General features: G+C 38.8%; 2 pseudogenes; both read right to left on the reverse strand.

The window, feature by feature from the left end:
- Positions 1-6,173: 6,173 nt before the first annotated feature.
- LOC119545160 lies at positions 6,174-18,527 on the reverse strand (annotated as a pseudogene).
- A 35-nt stretch (positions 18,528-18,562) lies between these two features.
- Positions 18,563-24,618, reverse strand: LOC119545161 (annotated as a pseudogene).
- Positions 24,619-24,864: the final 246 nt, after the last annotated feature.

The following is a 24,864-nucleotide window of genomic DNA, read 5'->3' on the forward strand; positions in this document are numbered from 1 at the left end:
CTAAAATAGTTCCTTAGGGGGCAAAAGTTTGCAGGAGGAAATTATACTATAAGTTTAAGCCCTTGTCTTACTTTGGAATTCACAGAATTTGTTTGGGATGAATACAAACCTTGGTCCTTTAAAAATGTAAGCAGCTGCACTGCCTTGCCTTGCTGGGAGATTTATTTTCAAAACTCTGCAAGCTACAAGCCCATGACTTTTAAAGTCTGAGTTCTTTAAGCACTAAATCAGCATTCAAGTGGCTGGTTAATCTCCCAAGGGCCAAAATGAAGTGCTCTGGCCTAGTTTGTCACACAGACTGACTGTTAGAAAACTCTTTCTTTAACACGAAACCTAGCAAGCTTGAGATATCAATGCAGCCTTCAGACAAAATCACTGAATTGGATCCCCTCCTCACTTTCTCCTTTTCTCTCAGTTCGTAGACTTGCACAGATCTGAAGTTAAAAAAAATAGAACAAAATAAAATATTTTGTTGAGGGAAGAAGTCAGCATGCATTACAATTTTGTTTGACAAACTTAGTTGTTCAGGTTCAAAAACCAGGAAAAGCTCTGTGTCCCCCTCTGTATCCCCAGCCTTCTTAGTTGGGAATCTCCTAGACAGGTATTGTTGCTCTTCATAGAGTATGACGGGACACCTCCAAGGGGAGAAGGCGGCAGGACAGTCCATCACAGCAAGCAAATGGTACGTTCCATTCTGAACAATGGCTCTGCCTAACAGCTGAAGAGGTCTTTAATGTCCTTCCATTTACCCAAGTTTAACAGAAAAAATTTAAACCTCCTAGTTTACTCAAAGGGTGGATCTTTGCTACGTGATAGTTGATGTGGTTCTCATCATTTTCCAGAAAAGTGAGACTCTGAGAAGAAAGTCTAAGCAGCCCAATGGCTTAGAAGTCTGAGCAGCCTCAGGTGACTTATGCTAGCCTCAGTTTCCCTCTATACAAAGCCCCTCACTTTTTTTTTAACTTTATAAAAAAAATTAAAAAAACAAACAATAAAAAAAAACATTTCAAACAAAACCAAAACAAAGGAATAAGAAAAAACAAATAACCTAAAATAACTACACTGCTTCTAACATATTCCTACCCTACCCCAAGAAAATAAACAGACTATAACCCAACAAAGGAATAAGAAAAACAGTTAACCTAAAATAACTACATGGCTGCCAACTTGTTCCTACCATATTCCCCAGAAATTAACAAACCGTAGTCATTCCTGAGCATTCCCAGAACATTAAATTTACCATCCATAACTTATCTGTTCTTATTAGGTTATCGTACTCCCTTCATTAATTGCTCTCTGTCACTATGTACCCTACATTCTACAATATAAACCATTTATTTTACATTTTTCACAGAGTTCACATTAGTGGTAACATACAATATCTCTCTTTTTGTGCCTGGCTTATTTCACTCAGCATTATGTCTTCAAGGTTCATCCATGTTGTCATATGTTTCACAACCTCGTTCCTTCTTACTGCTGCATAGTATTCCATCATTTGTATATACCACATTTTGTTTATCCACTCATCTGTTGAAGGACATTTGGGTTATTTCCATCTCTTGGCAAGTGTCAATAATGCTGCTATGAACATTGGCGTGCAGGTATCTGTTTGTGTCACTGCTTTCAGATCTTCCGTGTATATACCGAGAACCTTCACTTTTATATGTACATATTTATCTTAAAAGTTGTTTGGTTAAATGTGATAAAGGTTAATCATGTATTTATTCTGTTGAAAAAAACATGCCAGCCTTCCGAATTCCACTTTCAAAGCCACTTAAGAAAGTAGGTGCATCCAAAGCTTGAAAGCTCATGCAAAATGGTGACAAAAATGATCTACCTTGCATTTTTAGAATATACTTCCAATACTAGAAACTGGTAGAAGAGTCTTGTCAGGAAACTTGTCCTTTTGCTCAGTGTCAATATTTCCAAATTTCCCATTTTCATCTTCAAAATTCTTTCTGTTCTGGACTAATCTGCCAAGGCAAAACCAGTCCTGTGCGAGGTCTAATCTTTTTCCTCAAAAAACCCTCTGTGGCTGGTATAGTATATGAATCATTTCACCTTGAGTATTAACTACCTGATGGCCTCAGGTAAGTGTCCAGCCTTTTTTTTTAAATTCAATTTTACTGAGATATATTCACATACCATGCAATCATCCAAAGTGCACAATCAATTGTTCAGGTACTATCTACTGCTTCCATCAATAAGAAAAGACAACTTTTGTATCTTAGATCAAAACATATGAAACTATGAATCCCATTTAGTTGATTATAATGTACCATCTCACCATTTGCCTCTGCAATGGAGACAAAGAAAGAAGAAATACTAAAGTGTGCAGTAGGAACTTGGAATAAATAGATTTGTTGACTGACTTGCTATTTACAGCAGGACATATGAAGAAGGAAGAAGCTATGAGCATTCTTCCTGGAGCTTCACACAGGGTGAATACAATTCAGTTTATGAAAGTTTATAAGTTTATATTTTTATAATTTATGGCCTCAGATGAAATTCCTACCACTCCTATGGATATAGCAGACACTAGGAGAGAGAGATGTGATGCCATGTGAGGGGAGGCAGAGATGCAAATCAAGGAACCCCAAGGATTGCAGCAAGCCAGCTCCAGAATGCTATAGACTTTGGGGAGAAGGCATGGTCTTGCCAACAGCTTGATTTTGGGCTTCTAACTTCCAAATTCATGAGGCAATAAATTCCTGTTGTTTGGTGAAGTGGTGTGTGATATTTGTCATAGTTGCCTCCAAGAACTAAGGCAAATGTTGAAAACAGTTTTAAAAAAGGAACTATTGTGACAATTATAAACATCAAATTCAGGGTAGTGATTACAGAAACATAAGAAATGGGCCCAAGTACATACATTGGCAATTGAGTATACGATAAAGGTGAGATCTCACATCACTGGGAAAAAGATGAACTTTTAAAAAAATGGTGTTGGTATAACTAGATAGCCATTTGGAAAGGAGAAAATTGGATCCCACACTATACACTAGGATAAATCCCAGATATATCTGAGAACCAGTGTAACAAATGAAACATGCAAGTACTAAAAGAAAATACGGGTGAATTCCTTTATAAATTGGATTGAAGGAAAGTTTTCTAAGACTTAAAATCCAGAAGCACTAAAGGGAAAGTATAAATTCAACTGTTCAAACCTATACACACATACAAATTTGCATGACAATAAATGAAGAGAAACAAACAAACCTCATGACAGCCAAAATCAAAAGACTAATGCCAACGTTGGGAGAAAATACTTGTATTTTATATCACAAAGGGCTAATCTCTTTCACGTATAAAAAGCTATCAAATTTTATTAACTCAACACTGATATTCTTGTGTGTGTGCATATATGTATTTAAATTGCTAAATATGCAGAACTCTATCTTTCATAAAGATATCACATTTTTAAAATCATTTTTCTACTGTTATTCAGGTGCCTTGAAAACATGCCAAGTATAAGAAGCCAGACACAAAAGGCCACATTTTGTATCAGTCCATTTAAATGAAATATCCAGAATAGGCAAATCTGTAGAGACAGAAAGCAGGTTGGTGGCTACCAGAGGCTGGGGACAGGGGAGAATGGGAAATGAGTGCTAATGGGAAAGAGTTTCCTTTTGGGGAGATGGAAATGTTTTGAAACTAGATAGAGATGATGATTCTGCATGATTGTGAGTGTACTAAATGCCACTGAGTTATATGCTTTAAAATGGTTAATTGTATGTTACATGAATCTCACTTCATTTAAAAGATTTGGCCATGAAAAACAATTTTTGAACTAATATGGAAATTTGAACTTGGATTGGGCATTATGTGATATTAGGGAAAAATTGTTGATTTTCTTGTGTTTGTGATTATATTACTATAAGAGAATTTCCTTATTCTCAGGAGATGCATGCTGCAGTATTTAGGGGTGAAGGATTGTGAAGTCACAATAGATAAATAGATACATTCAGAGAAAAAGCAAATATGGCAAAACGTGTTGACAGCTAGGTGATGGGTTTATGGCTGTTCACTGTACTCTTTTTTAAAATACTTTCATCTTTCCTACATATTTAAAATGTTTCATAATACATTGTTGAAAAAGGAGAAGATCAAGTTTTGAGACTCAGTGCAAAAGTCAGGGCAGAGGGTTCATGCTGAAACTCCACATCACAATCAACTCAGAAGCCATGGACAGGAGACTCAGGGCCTAGAAAGTCAGTGCTTGTCTAGTGAGGGGTCTTCACCCACACAGAGACAGGATTCAGTGACTAAGTTTTAATTCTGGACCCCCAAGCGAAAGTTTCAGAAAGGGACCTTTTAGCCTTTGTTCACTGTAAATGAATCAGCTCTCCAATGGTGAGAAGACCCCCTTCTTTCAGTAGCCACCCCCCAGTGTTGATGCCTGGAGCAAGAATGAGATATTTATAAAGCCACAGGAGCTCCTAAGGAATATGATATGGTTACTTAGTTGGTAGTGATGAATAGAACACTGGCATAATAATGATCTTTAAAATTTTCAAGGATGATGAATACTTTTTCAGTTATAAAGTGGAGAGGTTATACAGAATAGTGGTTAAGAGGGCTGGCTCTGGAGTTAAGCTGCTTGGCTCCACCACTTAGTTACTGAATGAAATGGGACTGCTTAAACCATTTTCCCTACATGTAAATGAAGATAATAATAATAATAATACTTACCTCAAGCATTGTGTGAGACTGAAGAATGATAAATAATGCTGACTTTTTCTAGCCTCCAAACCATGAGCCAATAAATTTGTATTGTTTAAGTGAAAACCAGTTTGTAGTATTTGCGATAGCAGCTCAGGCAAACTAAGGCAGTTTGATGTCTGCAAAGTTAGTGGTTATCTCCTCTTAGTGGGAGCTACTGTTTTAGTGTTCTTTCCCAGCAAGTGCTCAAATGTAAAACCATTGCTAAATTAACTGATAGTAATTGGAAAGCAAAAACTTTCCTTAAAGAAATTGTGCCATTTCTTGCCTGAGATCTTATGTGAAATAATTTGGAGCTCCTGGCCATTGACTAGGCATTTTGTGTCATGATTTCACTGAGTATGCACCAAGCACTCAAAGGCACCACTTTAGCTTCTAAAGCTTCTAGCTTTCCTTAACATATATATTTTTTATTATAAGTGGACATCGGCACTCATATATTTCTGATACTGGTGAAGTTTTTTTTGGAGGGAATCAATTAGTCAAAATGTTTACTTTAAGGTTTATCTAGAAATATGAGACCCCACTTGTCCATTAGCCTCCAAACTTCTGAAGATCTCTTGGGGAGTGATTCCAATGTCGATGATGAAATAACACTTCTTCATGTCAATAGCATATGAATTTAGCAGTTTTATCAAAACAGTCTTCTAAGAAAAGTTTAATGTTGCCAAGAATGGCAATTGTGGGAGCCTCATGCTGGGAAGACTTATATAAAAATGCAAATTGAATAGAACAGCGTCTTCATAACTGCCTCCCTAATAAGAGAAAGGTCACTCAGAACCAACAAGAAAGCTGCTATTTTTCAAATTGTGAAAAGAACACCAACATAAATGCAGTATAATTGCAGTAAAATAAGCTGCTAAGTTTGTATAAAATTCCATTCTTTTCAATAGTTTTAGGTTCAGAGTCTGGCTTATCTCAAGTGCCCTGGGTTAAACAAGTGAATTTTGTATAATCAGTCGTACCAAATGGTATCCACCTGAAGACCAGTTGTAAATTATATATAAAATTAATTAACTTGTCTGCCTTTCACTTCACAATTAGAAAGCTGCTGTTAACTCTTCTACTTCAACTAGAGAAAAAAAAACTATAAATGAGTTGATTTTATAATAGCTCTGGCCACAATTCAGAAAATGCCTAAGACGATATTTTGAAACTCAGTTTTGAAGATGTTCTTACTTGTATTGGGTCAGGGGATACTCTGACCATATGAGATTTGAAAGCTCTATGTTCCAAACCAGGATGGTTTGAACCAATTTCCTCTCATCTAAGCAACTGAGGAGTCTTCAAGCCTTAAGACTGACAGAAGTTGTTGGTTTTTTTTTTTTTTTTCCCATAAAAGACAAACAGGCAGTATAATAAGATATTGGTACATCAAATATTGCTTTCTATATCCCTGCTATGCCACAAAGGTAGTATTTTTTAAAAGTCTGCCAACTCTAGCCTTGAACTCAATTTCCAATACAATCACATAATGGGATCCTGTGTTCTCTAATTAGTGCTGGACCCTGTGAATTGTAGCTTGAAGTCCAAGACTTTGCAACAACTGAGTCTTTGGTGATTTGAAAAGCAGCAAGGAGGGAACTCAGCTGAATCTTCTTGTTGGTGCCAACAGAAAGATTGTACTCAATATTTCTCATTTTAATTAATAAGTGTATTTGAACTAAAGATAAAAAGTTTAACTCCATGTACTACCAAGTTTATTTCTCTCAGGATATCCTGTAATGCCAACCTCTTCAGAGTTTTCAACTTCATAATATTTCAGTAGGCTGTAGTTAGGTATTGATTCAATATCCAGTCAAGAACCCTGGTGATGTTAGACTTGGGGATTGTCTCAGGCATATAGGCAGCCTCTTTTGTCCCCTTCCCCCAATGCATATTGGTGTTCTGCAAGACATTCAGAGCGCTTCAAATATGTCCACTGGAAAGAGTTAAAGTGCTTTCAATCCGTCTTCACTTAGGTCAATTACCTCTTCTTCTGTGACAGTTCCCACACGAGGAACGATGAGAAGAGTCAGATGACTAACTTGGAAGCTTAGACACCAGGACTGCATCGCAGGTATGGTGACCTTTGAAGATAGTTACAGATGAAGCAAAATATTGTAGTCTCCATAAATTTCACAGTCACTCTACTCCAGGCAGTCTGAGTACCTCGAGTCATAAGAACACTAATTTAAAGTCTTTCCTAAAGATTGTCCTGGATTAGGCAAAGCTCAGAATTGGTCCTTGAACAATATCAATTCCTCTAAGACCATGGAGGTGAATTCTAGTATAGTGGATGTTTTCCTGGTCCCTGGAGGACCATAGAGAAGCAGATGCAGCAGTCAACCTTCACTAACAAATTTTTGAATAGTATTCAGGCTGTCCTGATGAGAAATGTGGCTGGCATTTTTCAACTTAGGCCAGGTTCCTACTTTGTAGCCACAATGGGGATGACCAGTTATAAATGTCTCCAAGGGAATTGTTATGTATCTGCATAGCTACTAATGGAAATCTGACTCTGGAGCCTTCACATTAGTGCTTGTTACACTTTGAGAAATTTGTATTTTTTTATAGCACAAATAGTTCATATCCATTGCTAAAAAATTAAGTAAAAAATCCCCTCCTGAACACCTACCACCTGGATATTGCTGTTGTAAACATTTGATATATATACTTCCAAATTTTCCAAAATATAAGTTGGAAAATCTATACTAATACCTACTTTTTCTACCAATATATTATGAACAACTGTTAAAAAGGAATATGCTTATTAATTTTAATAGTCGTATAATATTCCTTTGAGTCACAATTACTCACTAATAGCTAAAACTTATTGGAGTTAATGGTGTCTGATCAACCAATATGTGGCTGTCCACCTTGAAGGAAGAGATTACTGAGCCTTCAAAGATGTCTTGCTTCCACTTCCAATGGTCTCCTTCCCAAAATTTATCACTACTCCTTGCCCATCTTCCAGGGTACAATGAGATGGCCACCTCAGACACTGACTCTAGAAACTTTCATCAAATAGGACACAAAGTAGCATAACTATAAGATTAAACTACGGTACGGCTAGCTATTTACTGTATTTTTCCAACTGAATTATGCCCTGCTAAACTGTTCAATCTAACTCACTAGGAATATTACACAAACACAACACCATAGCATGACCCAAATAATACACCACCAATAATAAATACTTCCCCAAGTTTGAACATTATTAAGTTCTCACAGATTAAAAAACAAAAGCAAACAAAAAAAAAACAATGAAGTCTTCTCTTGTTGCCAAAGAGAAATACACATAACATCTCCCCCTACTGAAAAGAATAAATATTCTTATCCTCCAAATTCAAGTTATTATTCAAACACTAAGCCTCCCATGAGTCCGATTTTTTCCATGGTTCAACAGGACATCTAAGAACATCACTGTCACCTACAGCTATTATTTCTTATTATTATAAGTTTTGTCATTTTGAAAGTGAAAGGCAGCATCAATTGGTTCACTCTCTTTGAAAAGCAAACGAGTAATATGTATCAAGAAATGTAAAACAAAATGTTTGTATCTTTTGGCTCAACTGTTGCACTTTTGGGATTCTGTCTCAAAGAAATAATAGCAGCTAAATTTTAGGGAGTACTTACTATGTGCTGTGCATTTTGAATATGTATTGATACATTTAAGACTAAACGTTCAAATCAGTTTAACTCATAAGGGAAAACAATTGGAAAATGAACCTAAATAGACAACAATGTGGGATTTAGTGGAGTAGATGATGGAATCTGAGTAGAATATTTTATAGCAGAAATTATAGCTGGATTAGTTTTTTATTGCTGCTGAAACAATTACCACAACTTTAGTAACTTAAAACAAATTTATTATTTCCATTCTGTAGGTTGGAAGTCTGGCATGGATCTCGCTAAAAATCAAAGTATTGGCAGAATTGTGTTCCTTTTTGGAGACTCTAAGGGAGAATCCATTTCTTTGCCTTTTCCTGCTTCTAGAGGCCATCCATATTCATCGGCTTGTGGCCCTTTCCCCCGTTTTCAAAGGCAGCAATGTTACATCTCTCTGGCCATTTTTCTGTAGTCACAACTTGCTCTGATCTCAGCCTGAAAAGGTACTTCACTTTTTAAAGACTAGATTGGGTCCATCTAGATAATCCAGGATAATCTTCCCATTTTAAGGTCCTGAATTTCATCGTACCTGCAAGGCCTGATTTGCCACATAAAGCAACGGATTCACAGGCTCTGGCAATTAGGAGGTGGATATTTGGTGGGGGGTTGGCAGTGTGGTATACTGTGTACTACAATAGCTATAAAGTTTGTGTAGCAGTAGCCAACAAAATACTAATTGTGTAATGCTCAGAGGAAAAATATTATATATATTTTATTGTTGTTATTACTATATAATAGCTATATGAGATAAATACTCAGTAAAAATAAGACCAGCAGTGAAATACCAAATGCTAAGGGAAATTTTCTTAGATTAGGAATTTTAAAAGTGTATGTATTCAAATCCTTACTTCACCACTTGCTAACTGTGCAACACTGACAAGTAACAATGTCCCTGAGGTTCCATTTCCTCATTTATAAAAGTGCCCATCTCAAAGTGTTGATGTGGTCAAAAAAAACCTGATAATCCAGATAGAGCACTTAAGACAGTGCCTGCTGCACAGCACTTAAGAAATCTTAGCAGCCATTATTATTATTATTATTATTATTATTATTATTAATTTTTATCTTATAGATTTACAGATCTTATGGAGTTTCAGAGTTTTCTGCTTTTGCTCACCAGAGAAGCAGGTATATAATGTTCAGAACTTACCTGAGACCTTTCCCCCAAATGGAGCTCAAAAGACTTATGAAGGTAAATATGAGCTATGTAAGCTGGTTTGGAAAGCTGATATATACCTTAAAAAATTCCTTCCACATGAAATAACATGGTGCTTTTTCTTCAGAAAGCAACCATGCCTCAAGGCTTCAGGTGTTTCTTCTGTTCAGGTCTTCAGGTATTTCCAGAACTTGAGTGGGTTTAAAACTGAGGATGGATGATGGTGATGGTAGCACAACATTGTGAAGATAATAGCAATGAAGTAGTCGAATGTGGATAAAAGGGGAAATTTTAGGCTGTATATACGAAAAAAAAAACTGAGGTCAATTTTTAAAAAGCATCCCACATTTTATTCAGCAATTGGATGAACTTGCATTATTTGCAATGTCTTAAAACTTGCTGCCTTGTTCTCTACCACATGAACTACAACTGATGGGAAAGACAACAGAAGCTCCTGTCACATAAAAGCTTCACAACTTGGATTCAAATGCTTCTTGTTGTCTTTTAACATCTAGATTATTTATTTTGAGTTGTAAAGTTTGAATTAAAAAAAAATAACAGGAAGAGAAAACGAATGCAAAATAATAAGGAATTGCAGGAAACCAACTGAATCCATCCATTGCCCAGGTGCCTTTCTTTATTCGTCTGGTGCAATTTGTTCTGATGTCACACAAAAATGTGGCTTTTGTTTTCAAATGACAAGTATAATGGAGTGCTTTGTGAAAAAAACTGCCTTATCGATGGCACTGTCTGACACAGTCTCACTGGCAGCTATGCTTATCAAATTTAAGAAGGTTTATACTATGAGAAAAATTAGTAAAGCCTTTTAAAACATACATTTCAGGGAGGAGGCAGCTCTGAACTTGATGGAATTTCTTACACTGTGTCCACTTTAACCATCTCTAGGAGTTGAGCTGAGTAGAACTCAGGGGGATTCATGTAGGGGACTTATGTAATAGGTCTTATTCTGGAAGATACTGTCAAGCCTCATGTAGTCTAGAAACCTTCTCTGGAGGGTAAGTGGAACTACAAACACTGCACTATTTCAGGAGGTTTTCCTTGCATAGTTCTTGGCATTCAGTAGGACCTCAACAAGTGTTAACTGCATATGAATCTAAATTTTCAATCATCATCTTCCTAGCAGAAATGCATTGGCCAAAGACATTTTTGTGGTTTAATCTATAGTGGCCACAAGTACAACATACATCACCATGCAACGGTGAATAAGTATCTTAATGACTTTCTACTACGTTTCACTAAACAGTTCTGTGTTGTTTTCTCTCTTCCTCACCCTTTCTCTTGTTTTCTCCTTTTTTCTCTTTTATATTCCTTCCCTTTTTTAGAGTGGCCACTGACACACATGGTCATCAAATAATGGAATTGGGGGCCGATGTCCATGTAGGATGGTTTCAGAATCTGAGGAAGACTCAAGCTACTACCTCATCTACTGATTATATATAATGTCACAATTAAAAGTTAATTTTTTTTATAATTTTGGTACCCCTAGAAAATGAACTTCATTGTAATTTATCAATCAACAATCAATCAACATTACTGAAAGCTTGATATAAACAATGTCATGTACTAAGCCCTCTGAAGACTGCAAAAATTAATAAGACAAAGTAGAATGATGTGATCTGATTTGCAATGTAAAAAGATCATTTGGGCTAGATTGCAGAAAATGGATTCTGGCTGGGAGAGAGAAGGGATTAATCATTAGCATGTTGATTTGGTTGTTTTAGCAGGTGCCAAATAACAGTGGCTTAAACAAGAATGAAGATTTCTTCTCTCACACATAAATGTCTGAGGTGGCAAGCAGTCCAGCAGTATAGGATTCCTTTTATCTTGTGGCTTGTCCATCCCCTAGGGTGCTTGTTGTTTTCACCTGTGAGTGGTTGAGCCTCACTCTTCATCATCTCATCTACACACCAGTCTGCTGAGAGGGGAAAGAAGGGGACAAGCATCTTTCTCTCAAGGATGTGGTACAGAAGGTGCACACTTCACTTCTGTTCTTCTCTTATTGACCAGAGTTGGCCGGGTGATGTTGTAGCTCAGCTACACCAAGTACCAGGAAGGTTGGGAAGTTGGTCTCCAGTTGCTCAGTTCTATTACCAAAAGGAAGAAAGGAGGATGGATATTGAGAAAAGAGCACTTTCTGCTGTAGGGGGCAAGACTGGAGACAAAGATATCAATTAAGAGGCTATTAGGGAGATTATCATGGACTGAGCTAGGTTAGTGGCCATGATAATAAGGGTTGAGGGGAGTTTTAGAAAGAAGAATTGACAGATCTTGGTGATTTATTGAATGTGAGGAATAAGAGAGTACGGAGTTATTGATTCATTCTTTGAATATGTTTTAAGTCCCTACTGTGTACCAAGGATTGCCCTAGGTATTGGATATAATAATGAGTAAATAGGCACTATTCTTGCCTTAAGAAACTGAAAGACTAGAGTGTGATGTCCAGTTTTCTATTGGAGCAAGTTCACTGGCATACATTGAGAGAGGGCATAGAGAAGAAAGAATAGGTTTGGGGGAAAGTGATGTGTACATAATAGTCTTATTAAGCTTGCAGCTCCTATTGGTTACAACCAGTTAGCAATGTCCAGGAGATGATACAATGAATATACAGGTCTGAATCTCAAGAGGAAGATTGGAGCTTGAGATAATTATGCAGTAGGGACCACCAGCACACAGATGGTAAATTGCAGCTATGTGAGTAGATTAGATTGCCCAAAGAGAATGTGTAGAGAAAGAAGAGGGCCTCAGAAAGTATTCAAAACTATCATTTAAGGAACAGCCCACAACAGAGAATAAGGAGTAATCAGAGAAGTTAAAGGGAAAACTAGATGATTACAAAGTCATGAGAGAGAAGGGGAAAGCAGGCTTTAAGAAGGATCAAATACTTCTGAGAGATTAAATAAAATGGAGAGCGAGGCTGGAATGGTGGAGGTGGGGAGAGGGCAGAGAAAAGAGAGGACTGGAAGGAGGTCTATGACTCCTTTATTTTTTGTGACTACAAGGAAATGTTTTTGTTTTGACTTAAAATTGAGAGAGAATTGGCATGTTTAAGTGAAGAGGAGAGGGAGCCTGTAAAAAGGAAGAGGCTGATGACAAAGGAGAGGGATTCATAACTGACAAAGTTCCTGAGAGTTGTAGTTGGGGTGAAAAAATGGGGTTCATGAAGAAGGTAGTTTTCTAACAACAGGACCCTTTCTTCCATTATGGCTGGAGAAAATTAAAGGAGTGTTTAAGTATGGATTTAGGTCTGTCCGTCAGTTTGCATCAGGAGGTAGAGTAGGCCTTATATGAAGCCTTAGTTTTTGACTGTGAAAACAAGGTCATCTGCTGATAGCCTAGGGGTTGGTGAGGTTGCTGGTTAGAAATCTAGGGAAACTTGGAAGAATTATTTGATAATAGGGTGGAACCAATCAATTGCACTGATATACCAACTGTTCTCATTGTGGAGTGCTTTCTCTCCAGCAGTGTTCATAAGCCTAGGTAAAATCCTGGAGATGGTGGATGATTTGATCAATCCAGGAATAGGTTTTGCTAGACAGTTGTAACAGAAGGACTGAAAAGCAAAGGGGCTGGGGAACTGACAAAAATGTGGTTTAAATGATTGTAGGGATAGAAGGGAAGATGGGAGGGAGTGCTGACTTGGAAAATAGAGGGAACATGGGAACTGGAGAGTGAAAATCTATGAGGGAACAACTCAGAGTCAGTGCTGAAAGGATAAGGGGTTCTACTTAAGGAGTGGCATAAGTTGGATTAATGCCAAGATCCAGGATTTGAGAATCACAAATTTCTACAAGATTTCAAAAGTGGGAGATTTTACTGACCAACCAGAGGTTAGGACTGGAAATAAGAAAAGGCTCCATGCATGGAGGAAGTGACATCTGAACTAGGCTGTCTAGGATAGGTAGCTTGGAAATAGAATAGACGGAAATAGGTAGCAAATCATACCTGAAAGGAACCAGTACGGTTTCAGTCTAGACAGGTAAATGGGGTGCAGGTTGTGGAAGGCCCTGGAAGTCATAACTGTAGTAGTACTAGTAGTAGTAGTAGTAGTAGTAGTAGTAATAGCAATAATCACTGATTTTTGTGCATTGACTGTATGTCAGGAACTACTTTAGGCAATTTACACCTAGGAGAAATTTCTTCTTATCATCTGCAACTTGAACTACACAAAAGAACCAACATCCAACATGTCCAAAAGTGAACTCATGATATTCCTCCCGTATCGCAAACCTGGTCCCCTTCCAGGGTTAATTTCAGGCAATGTTGCTACCACTCATTCAGTTAGGTGAGCCAAAACCTAGGGGCCATTCTTGCCGCTTCCTCTCCCTAATACCCTAAGCCCCATTTTCCACCAAGTCCTGTTGATTCTACCTTTGAAATAGCTTCCTCCTTCTCATCTCTTTCTCTGTACACACCCACTTAGTCTACACACCTATCATCTCTCAGTTGACCAATTTCAACGGCCTCTTGACTGATCTAGTTGACATTGCTCTTCTTCCCTTCCAATCAATTCTTCTCACTGCAACCAGAGAGACATTTTTAAAATATGTCTGACCACATCTTTCCCTTTGTTGAGTACCCAAGAGCACTCCATCAAGGTCTTCCCTTTTCTTTTAGGATAAAAACCAAAATTCTGAACACAGCCTACAAGGTCCAAGTTTAGTCTCCATCTCTGAGCTCCACCCATGTCACTTTCTTTCAATCCTCCTACTTGCAGTTGTCCTTCCCAACACAGAGGCAGCTTTTTCTCTAAGGATCATTTTCCCAGCCCACTTCCTCTATAACTCCTCCTCTTCCCTGATGCCACTGATCAATTGTCTCTTTCTCAGGAACAGCTTTCTCAGCTCTTGTGACTAAGGCAAAACACCCTATAATCACAACAGTCCTTAAGGGGAGGCTTTTTCATCCTCATCTTACAGATAAGAAAACTGATGCTCAGAGAAGATCAGTAACATTCCCAAAGTCACATGATAGAGTTGAGGATATAGTATCTGATTCTAAATGTATGCTCTTGCCACTATGCCATATTTGCTCCAGCTACATCCCTGAACGATATTCAATATTACATTAATAAGCGTAACTATTTATCTAGCTTCTTTCTGAAAGGAAGTTTAGTCCCAAGCAAGGTTGAGAGAACAAGACTCCTTTCCTTAAAAGTAAAATATCCTCTTCTTATGTACCTATGGGTTCCCACTCTGCTTTCCTCCCCAACTCACACCAGCAGTTCCCATTCTGCCTGCATAAGTATTTGGAGATGAGGAGTGCAACAGAGAATTTACTTCTCACCAAACATCCAAGTGCTCCACCACATTTTCCAGCACCAACAGATAGGCAGGTCCATGTGACTAGCTCTGATTAATCACTGTGAAGCAGAAGTGATGTGTGTCACTTCTGGGCTAAAGCATTTAATTGCAACCCTCCAGTTCTCTCTTTTCCTGCTCTGGCAACATGGACATCACATGTTCCAGATGACATAACAAAAAAATGCAAACTGCCTGGATCCCTGACTCACCACCTTAGAAAGGAGTGGCCCTAAAAAGATGCTAGATCCACAGCAGATTTTGTGAAAGCAAGAAATGGCTCTGTGTTAAGCCACTTTGAATTCAGGTTTGCTTGTTATTGCAGCATAGCCTGGCCTGTTTTGACTGTAAGTGGAGAGCTCTCCAATCATACATGCTTCATATTCTATTTGTTTTCTGAATCAGTAGACACTCTATTCTGTCACCCTATCATCCTGACCTTGGTGTCAGAAGTTGCTTTTTGAGGTATTCTTCATATTTAATATTAACCGGACTCCTAGATTTCTTCTGTCTCCCAGCTTTGTCCTGTTGCGTGATCTTAGGCAGTCACCTAACCTTTTTGCCCTTCAATTTTATCTGGAGAAAACAAAACAAACACCTTGCTCTACTTTAGTAAAAGGAATCATAATGAAAGGATAGCAAGTGCTTTGAATGGAAAGGATAGAAGCTGCTATGCGTTTTCCTGATGGATGCTAAATAAATACAGAATGTTGTTTCTCTTGGAAAGTTCTTAATCCTTGTATGAGAAAACTAGTAATTGACTATATACTGCCACTTGGTGACGGATGTGTTGGAGGGGGATAGGTGTCAGTTGAAGGTCACATTGGTCACTTCGTTGAAAATTTTAAACAATGTTCTTAGGAAAAACTATAAAGTTTTAAATTCTAGTTTCCAGGCTACAGGATGAACAAAGAATTTTTTTCAAAATTACTTACAAAATAGAAGTTTTGTAGATAAAAGACGATAAAAAGAAAACCAAAACAGATGGTAAGAATTATGGGCTGTTGGGGTTTGGGCAGGCAGTTTGGGACCACCTTTGACGTCAAAATTTATTCCGGGTAAGTCTAACCCTCCCTAGACACAAAGCAGCTCTCTCGGGCAAATACCAGCTTGCTATAGATCCACCAGATATCTTTCTTTTGCCCCTCTTCATATGCTCTCCATTCTTGTCTGCCCTCCTTCATTCCCCAGGAGGCTAACCTGTATGGATTATACAAACTGACTCCCTTGCTTTATGGTTGGACCAGTGAGAAGATCAGAGGGAGGGACAAAAATAAGGTCAGAGTGTTTATTCTCCTAGTTCTCTCCCTACAGAGTAGCCTCAGGCTGACTGTGTTCCTCCACGGAAGGTCAGTGCTCCCCCAAAGGCAGCTCCTCAACACAACTCTCTCCTTGGTTCCGATAACCACTTTGTGCTGCTTTGAATCGATTATTTCCCCCACAAAAGCTATGTTCTTTTTTTTTTAATTTAGAAATTTATTGTTTAGCCCACCAGCCTTAAATAGTTTTAGTTTAAAAAACAAACAAACAAAAAAACCCAAATCCAAAACAATGAAAACAAGACACTATTTCAAAGTCGGGGCCCTTCCAGCCTTCCAAATACAAGAGCTCTGAAAGTTGTGTATATCAATTGGAAGAACAAGACAAAATAATGGAGGGAGCCATGACATTTCATAAAACAAAATTTTGTATAACTGAAGGATCCTTCTTGGGACTAAATAATTGCCTTTACAAAAGAAAAGGAGCTAAAAAACCCCAAAACACCAAAACCAGAATAGAAAGAAATTCCGGTGTTCCAAATCAACTTGTTACACATCAATATAAACCCACAGTGTCCTGGCAAACAACATGCTTTCATTTTCTGTCTCATCCTAGAGTTCGAATCTTGATTCATTTCAGCCAAGACTCCATAGGCAATAGGAAAGATTGTGGCATTAAAATTTCATTTATACTTTTTTGGTAGTTCAATAGTGGTCTTATTCCTGGGCAAGCTTACAAACCATACCAGGTTGGAAGCATCATAACTTGTATGGGTGCTAAGACTCAAATGTCGGAAAGAAAGAAAAAAAAAAAAAACCTCAGGGAGTAGCCAGAGGCATTATAAGAACCATAAGAACACCAACCATATTTAAACCCCCTTTTTTAAAAAGAGGATTTTTTTTTTTTTTTGGCTTAGAATATTTCACTCTAAATGAATTTATGTCAGCTGTCAATGAAAGAATGTCACTAATACACTGTGGACACCCTTTACAATGTAAATCCATGCCCCTTTTTTAACATGGTGAACTTCAGCCTAGCAATTATTACAAAAACTATTATAGTCTAAAGCTCAAACACATTTTAGCAATTTTGAAATGAATTGCATACAAACCAAATAAAATTTACATCATAACAAACATTTCCATCTAAGACAGTGGGGACACTTGAGCCTTCTGTCTTGATCTCGGGGCCTTTTCACGCAGGTGCTTTCCTAAGTCGTCAAGGTTATCTTCAGCTTCACTTTCAGTCTCCTTTTTAGGCTCTGGCTCTGCCTCTGGTTTTTCCTGTGCTGATGTAGTTGTGGGAGCAGCAACGACTGCAGGGATTACAGCAGCTGCAGCAGTTGGAGCCACAGGCTTTTCCTTCTTGTGTTTCTTGTGCTTCTTGTGCTGCTTCTGCTTTTTGTGGTTCTTGTCCTTTTTCTTTCCAGCTCCTTCTTGGTCTGAATTCCATGCTGGAGATGGGCTTCATGTTGGGCTTTTAGCCTTTTTTGACTGGTACCACTGGTGACCAGTTTGTAGAGGGTAACAGACTGGACAGGGGATGGAGGTGCTTGGGGTTTTTAAGCTGCTGGCTCAGGAGATCTTGAGACAGATTGAGAGGATGAGACCCTCCTTACAGATTGAGGGCTTGGTGAGGCAGCCTTTTTTGTCTTTTTGGGTTCCAGAGTTCTGGAGGCTCTCCTAATAAGCCTAGTACTTGGAGATGGGGGCTGCCTTCCTTGGGGTGATGACGATGCTCCTCTTCGAATGGGGGGAGGGCTTGAGGTGGTCTGAGGAACTCAAGGCCATGGTGAGGGCGAATGCCGTTTGTTTGGTTGTGGAGATCAGGCCTTCCAGGTAGATTGGCTCGGGGAAGACCCTTTCTTATGCTTTGATGATAACAATGGTGAACCTCTCGGTGATTGGGGAGCTTCTTTGTTTGGGAGGTGAAGAATGGGAGACCCTATGCTTTGGTGGTGGAGATGGTGATGCCTTTCTTTTAGGAGGGGGAAGGGGAGAAGCTGTTTTTCTCTTTGGAGGGGCAGAAGGAGAGTATCTCCTCATATTGGAGAAGGGTATTTTCTTGGGGAAGGTGAGCACCGACATAGTGGAGGAGAAGGAGCTGTTTGAAGTGGTGGTGGTGTAGGAGATCTGTGCCAATGAGGAGGAACTGGAGGAGAACGTCGCCTTCTGGTGGGTGGCGAGGAGGGACTTCTCCTCTGCCCACCATGAGGGGAGGTCTCTTTCTGGCACTTTTGTGGTGATGGAGAGGCACTCTGGGAAGGGGAATGTCCCCGCTGCCTGCCTACTTCGTCATTCTTCACATGGGACCTCTTGGGTTGCTCATCTTCTGAGGAGGAAGAGGAGCTGGAGTCAGATGAAGACTGCTGTTTGTGTCGTCTGTATTGGCGTCTCTGCTGTACAGTCTGCTGCTGCCATTTTGCCACCGTTATCTTCTTCAGATTCAGATAACTCTACTTTTCTAGGCTTTGGTGCTGGTGAAGGAGACTCTCTTTTCTCAGTATCTTTATATTTTGTAAATTTTCCTGAAGTTCTCCCTGGAAAGACAAAAACAGGACTTTTTCTGGTATGGTTTGACTGCTTGGGGTGTTGGGGAATGACAAGTTTTGGGTGGTGGAGTTGCTGGAGGTGAGGGCTGGTGCCTTCACTTTGGAGGACTTGCTGAAGGAGATAACCTATGAGTTTTTCAAGGGGGGGGACTGGATGTCCTCTTGGGAGGCTTCTTTGGGGTGATCAGGAATGAGCCAAAAATGATGATGAGCTACTCCCAGACAAGGATACTGATGTGTACCTTCTTCATCTCACTGGAGATATACTCCTTTTATGCCTTGGTGGAGAAGGCATTCGTCTTGGTGGAGTTCTCCGAGGAGAAGGCCGTCTTCTTGGGCTTGGCCACCTTCTAGGTGAACACGATCTTGATCTGGATCTATGGTGCTGGCGAGGTTGAGTATGAGATGGAGAGCAGGAACAAGTCTGGGACCTTGATTTGGAACATGAATGAGATCTTGGTTGAGTCTTTTCCTTTTCCTTTTCTTTTTTGGAATTTTTTTTCTGGAGAAGGTTCTTTAGGCTCTGGTACACCTTCAGGCTTGGGAACTTTCAGGATGTCATAAGCAGAAGTGGCTTCTTGTACTGAAGGTTCTTTTACTTTTACTGAAGGTTCTGGGAGTTCTGGAGTTTTCTCCTTCTTTTCTGGAGCAGGGGAAGGGCTCCGGCTCTTGGTTCTAGTTGGGCCTCAAGACCTTTCCCTTTTTTCTCTGCTGCCTTCTTTTCCTTCCTTATCCTTGTTATCTTTGTCTTCATCTTGCTTTTTTGTAGATGCCAATTTTTCCTATTCAATCTGTTTTATTTCTTCTTTCTTCAGGTCTAGGAAAGCAGAAAGGATTCCCGCAATGTTTTCTTGTGCACTTAATAGCAGGGGCTATTATGTCCCCCACAAAAGCCATGTTCTTTAATGCAGTCTTGTGGGAGCAGACTTATTAGTCATTTGATTGGTGGGACATTTGATTAGGTTGTTTCCATGGAGATGTGACCCACCTAGCTGTGGGTATGACCTTTTGATTAGATTATTTCAGGGTGGGTCTTAATTAGATCACTGGAGTCCTTTAAGAGAGTTCACAGACAGAAGGAGCTCAGAGAAGCTGAGACATTTTGGAGAGAAGCTAAGATATACAATCCAGAGTTTGTCCCTGGGAGAAGCTAAGAACTAACACAGACCAAGATGCTTGGAGACGCTTGGAGATGCAGACAGAAAGATGTTTGGAGATGCTAAGCTAAGAGATGAAGCCCAGAGTTTGCCCCAGAGAAGCTAAGAGAGGACACCCAGACAATTAGAGAGAAACGCCCTATTAGAGAGAACAAGCAAAGATGCACAGGACCTGAGAGAGAGAAGCCAAGAGAGACAGAAGCCCAGAGACATTTTTGAGAAAGCGCCATTTTGAAACCAGAAACCAGGAGCAAAGGACCAGGAGACACCAGCCATGTGCCTTCCCAGCTGACAGAGGTGTTCCAGATGCCATCAGCCTTTCTTCAGTGAAGGTATCATCTTGTTGATGACTTAGTTTGGACACTTATATGGCCTTAGAACTGTAAATTTGTAACCTAATAAATCCCCTTTAAAAAATCCAACCCATTTCTGGTATTTTGCATAACGGCAGCTTTAGCAAACTGGAACATACTTCCTCCCCTTCATGCTTACGGGGTGGTAACAGCTCTGTTGCTAACTAATTCCCAAGTTAGCATATTATTCCTTTTGATTCTCTTAAATCCCACATAAATAGACCCTTTATAAATAAACTCTCTTAATTAATCTAACTCAAATGCATCATCTGTTTCCTATTGGACTTTCATTTGACACCTGGCACATTTCTATGCATACCCCAAAGCACAATACTCAGCCTTTTGCTTTTGTTTATTTCCAAATGATGGACAATTCCTTCTCTTCTATTGTCTTCAAGTCACATACTGAGACCCAGGATAAGGGTCAGGGATCAGGTAAACTAAGAGATCCATAAAGGGTGGTGTACCCAGAAAGAGATGATGCATTTGAATTAGAGTAATCAGGAAAGTTGGAAAGGATAGCGCATTAAGGCTGGGGTGAGTTTCAAGGATATGGGTTAGGTTTTACTTGCTAATAAAAACCAAATGTTTACATTTTGGTAAGGCCTGGTTAGATTTTAGTACATAAAAAATGCTCTTCCTCATTTTTCTTTTCTGTAGAATTTTAGAGAGGCAATATGGAGTTGGGATTAAGAACATGGATTTTGGAAACAGCCTTTCTAGGTAAATCCTGGTTCTGCTGCTTACTAACTACATGACATCAAACAAGTTACTTAACCTCGCTGCATCTCAGTTTCCTTGTCTGTTAAATGTGGATAATAACTATTAATCTGCTTTCTAAGTGTGCTGTGAAATCAAAGGAGTTTGTACATGGAAATGCTTAAAATAGTGCCCATCCCATAATAAGTGGAAACAGGATGGACCTTAGAACCTATTTAGACTCATTTCTCAGATAAAGAAATAAAGGCCTAGAGACCATCACATAGCTAAGTACAGGAAGAGCAAAGACTAATCTCAGGTTTGTTTACTAATTTATTCATGCAGTAAGTATTTATTTCACCAGTGTAACGGACCTAACAAGAAGTCCAATAATTTGGCCAAGTTTCTACAAATGGTTAGAGCCAGAGCAAAAACTAAACAAACAAAAACAATAATAACCATAACCACAAAACAAAGCCCTTAATTCTTTTCCCTCCATCTTGCCACCCAGGGTGCAGTCTAGTTGTCAGAATTCTCCACCCCTTCCTTGGATTTTAATCTGTTCCTTTTCTAGCATCCTTTGGAAAATCCACTCGTATCAGATGTGGGGCTAATGATACTACATTTGGTGCTTAGATCTTGGTTTTTGGCTGATACACAAAAATGAAAAAGAGCAAGAAATTCCCCCAGAGACTCCACAGCTGTGCACGTGAAAGAACAGAACTCTCTCCAAGTAAGGTTTAGGGAAAAAAAAAAAAAAAAAAAAGCCCTCAAAGTAATTTATGCACTAACATTTCCCTCTGGATCTGCATTTTCTGAAAGTCTCAGATGGTATGTTTTGTGTGTATGCAGGCTAATTTCATCCTCCTTGGTCAAACCATCTTCTCTTGGGAGCGCAGAAGTCCTGCTGGTTGGGGAATTATCTCTTCCATGGGGAGGGCAGTATCTCAGTAAATCCTCATTTAACTGTGAAGACAGCTGTAAGACTTTAAATTCATAAGTGAAATTAAATCACAGAATTCTGTAGGGTGGTTTCATGCTACCCAAAGATTCCCTCATGTGCAGAGTTAATCCTTGAGTTAAAAAGTAGCAAATCTAAATGCTCCATCCAAGACAGATGATTCCCCTGACTGCCAGGGAGAAGGATTGGAGGAGATTTAATCAAATAATAAAACAAAACAAAACCCGTTGGTAATTAAGGCTGGGTCAACATAGAACACAATGAAATGCACAATTAATTTTCCAGGTAATATGTGTTTGAATCAATGTCTTTGAGGACAAAAAAGCCTTTTTTTCTCTTTGAATTTTTTATGTTTTGAATCTAACATAGAACATTGCTCTGCTTTGGGGAGGGAGGTTGACATATTTTTTATGATCCTGGCTGGAAGTCAAATGTCTCCTGTCTTTTTTCAGTGCTACAATTGTCTGCTGGTATTTTTGCATCCAATCCTCATCCTTTTTGTGCCTCAGTTTTTCTATGAGAAATAATGTATACTATATGTACGTTCTGCTTTAAACATACACATAATAATTTCTTTACACAGTATTAAGTCCGGGAATATTAAAATTCAATGTTATAAAAACGTAATTTGTATTTCTATTCTTTTCTGGATCTCATCGTCTTGAATGCCAGCTACTCTAGTTGGAGTTCTCAGAACTCACTGTGATGAACAAAACAAGACATGGAAATTTAAAATGGACATTTTAGTAGGAAATGTGCATGAGGTCTGTATAACCTCATGTTGATGGGTGATTCACCTGCTGTGGCAGACAGAAGAAAGGCATCCCAAATATCCACAACCTAATCCCCAGAACCTGTGAATATTACCTTACATGGCAAAAGGGACTTTGCAGATGTGATTAACTGAAGGCCTTGAGAGGAAGAGATTATCCTGGATTGTCCAGGAGGCCCTAAATGTTATCCCAAGTGTTCTTATAAGAGGGAGGGAAAGGAAGATTGGAGTACAGAAGAAGAGAAGGAGATGTGTTGATGAAAGTAGGCTTTGAAAATGGAGGAAGGGGTCCAGGACTGTGGAAGGCAGGTGGTTACTCGAAGTTGAAGAAGGCAAGGAAACTGGTTCTCCCCTCAGAGCCTCCAGAAGGAACCAGCCCTGCCCATACCTTAACTTTTACACAGTGAAACTGATGTCAGACTTCTGACACCCAGAACTACAGGAGAATAAATGCATGTTGTTTTAAGCCACTAAATCTGTGTATTAAATTTATTACAATGGCAACAGGAAACAAATAAGCCTGACATTACCATTTAGATTTGTGTCTATCCAAATAATTTTGAAATAACTCTTATTTTGGATTCTTATCCAGACTGATTATATTCACAAGGACACATCACTGTATAAAATGATGTGGACATTTGTTTGTAGAGTTCTAAATCTTGAACTTAGTGTAAATCATGATATGCTATATACATAACGATGTAATTCAGGAATTTAGGAACCTTAATTATGTTTATTTCAAGGATGGTAGTAATAGAATTTAATGCCTTGACATTGTTTTTAGAAGCTATATTGCTATCATTTGTAAAAAAAAAAAAAGATTATTTTCTAAGTCCTAAATTTTTGTCTTTTTAATTCAAGGAACAAACTAGTAGAAGGTGTACAGTTTCATTTTTATCTTTTATGGCTCAATGTACTTGAAATAATCTCAGTATGTGGAGGGAACAGGTAATCAGTTTTGGATTGATTTTTCTGAGATGCTCTGAAAAAATTTCAACCTGTAAATTTTATTTCAACCTAAGAAAGTACGAATAATTCAGTAGGCCCTTTTATATCCGGGTATCTGTCTAACTTTGCTTGGAGCATGCTATTTAAAATGTGTCCATGTAATAGAAATCTCTGAAGAATCTTATCTCTGAGAACTCAAACTCAATGCTTATATAAGTGCTGTAAGTGACACCAGAGAAAGGCAGTGAATTCTCTGCCCAATGTGCTCAAATGACCAGGGTTTCAAAGAGAGAAAAAGTTTATTGCTAAGCACAATGCAGGATGTCAGATGGCCTAGCGGCCCAAAAATATGTCTCCTTGAACTGCAGTAATTCTGATAGTTTTGTAGTATTAAAAGATGGGCAGATTTTAGGATAATGAGCACAATGGTTCCACATGATATAATTAGGGGTGATCTAAGTATTGAGCATACACAGATTGACTACATGCTTAGTCACAGAATGTATGTAAGAAAATGGTGGCCTTAGTATGGTAATGGGCATGGTTTTTAGTACTATAATGAGGTATAGGTGACTTACAGGTTAAAATCTAAGCTACTGTGCATGTCAGGTGGGCCCATTTTGGTTAGATCTAGTTTTGGTTATCAAGATAACTTTGGAATTGGGGTGGGTTAGTTCTTGGGTTAGTCTGACCCAAGACCCTTCATTAATAAACATTAGGGGCTGTCTTCAGTTATCACAAGACTCCAAAGTCGAAAACCAGATAAAAAGGGTACAAGTGAGGGTCAGTCACAAAGTTTTTACAATCACAAGGGCACAAGATAAAGGCTATACAATCATTATCAGAGATCAAGGCAACCAGATTACAGTTCAGAAATTTCAGATATTTCCTTCTGTCTACTCTAATATACCAGAAAGTAAAAAGGAAAAGAGGAATATTTTTGTAATGATTCAGTCATCATAATCATCCCTTAAATCCTAACTTCTTGGTTCCATAAGCTCCATGGAGCAGCCGCTATTAGATCAAGGCAAAACTTCTTTTCTTTTCTATCTCACTTCCACGCCCATGACGGTTTTGTTGCACTCTTTGAAATCCTCAGGGAGACTAGAAGAAGAGCCTCATGCAGGATAGTGACTATTCTGCAGCATCCTCCTCTTCCTCACACCATCTCCAGCACTAGTATTTGAGGCACGCTAACAGAAGGCTTTCATTTGCATGACCTCTGCAGAAGAAGTAGAACCCATAGAGCTAGATCGAGCATTTGGGGAGTTTCCCTTATAAAGATTGTGTGGGGTAACGGAGGCAGCATTATT

This window comes from Choloepus didactylus, chromosome 10 (genome assembly GCF_015220235.1).
Source record: "Choloepus didactylus isolate mChoDid1 chromosome 10, mChoDid1.pri, whole genome shotgun sequence".
NCBI lineage: Eukaryota > Metazoa > Chordata > Mammalia > Pilosa > Megalonychidae > Choloepus > Choloepus didactylus.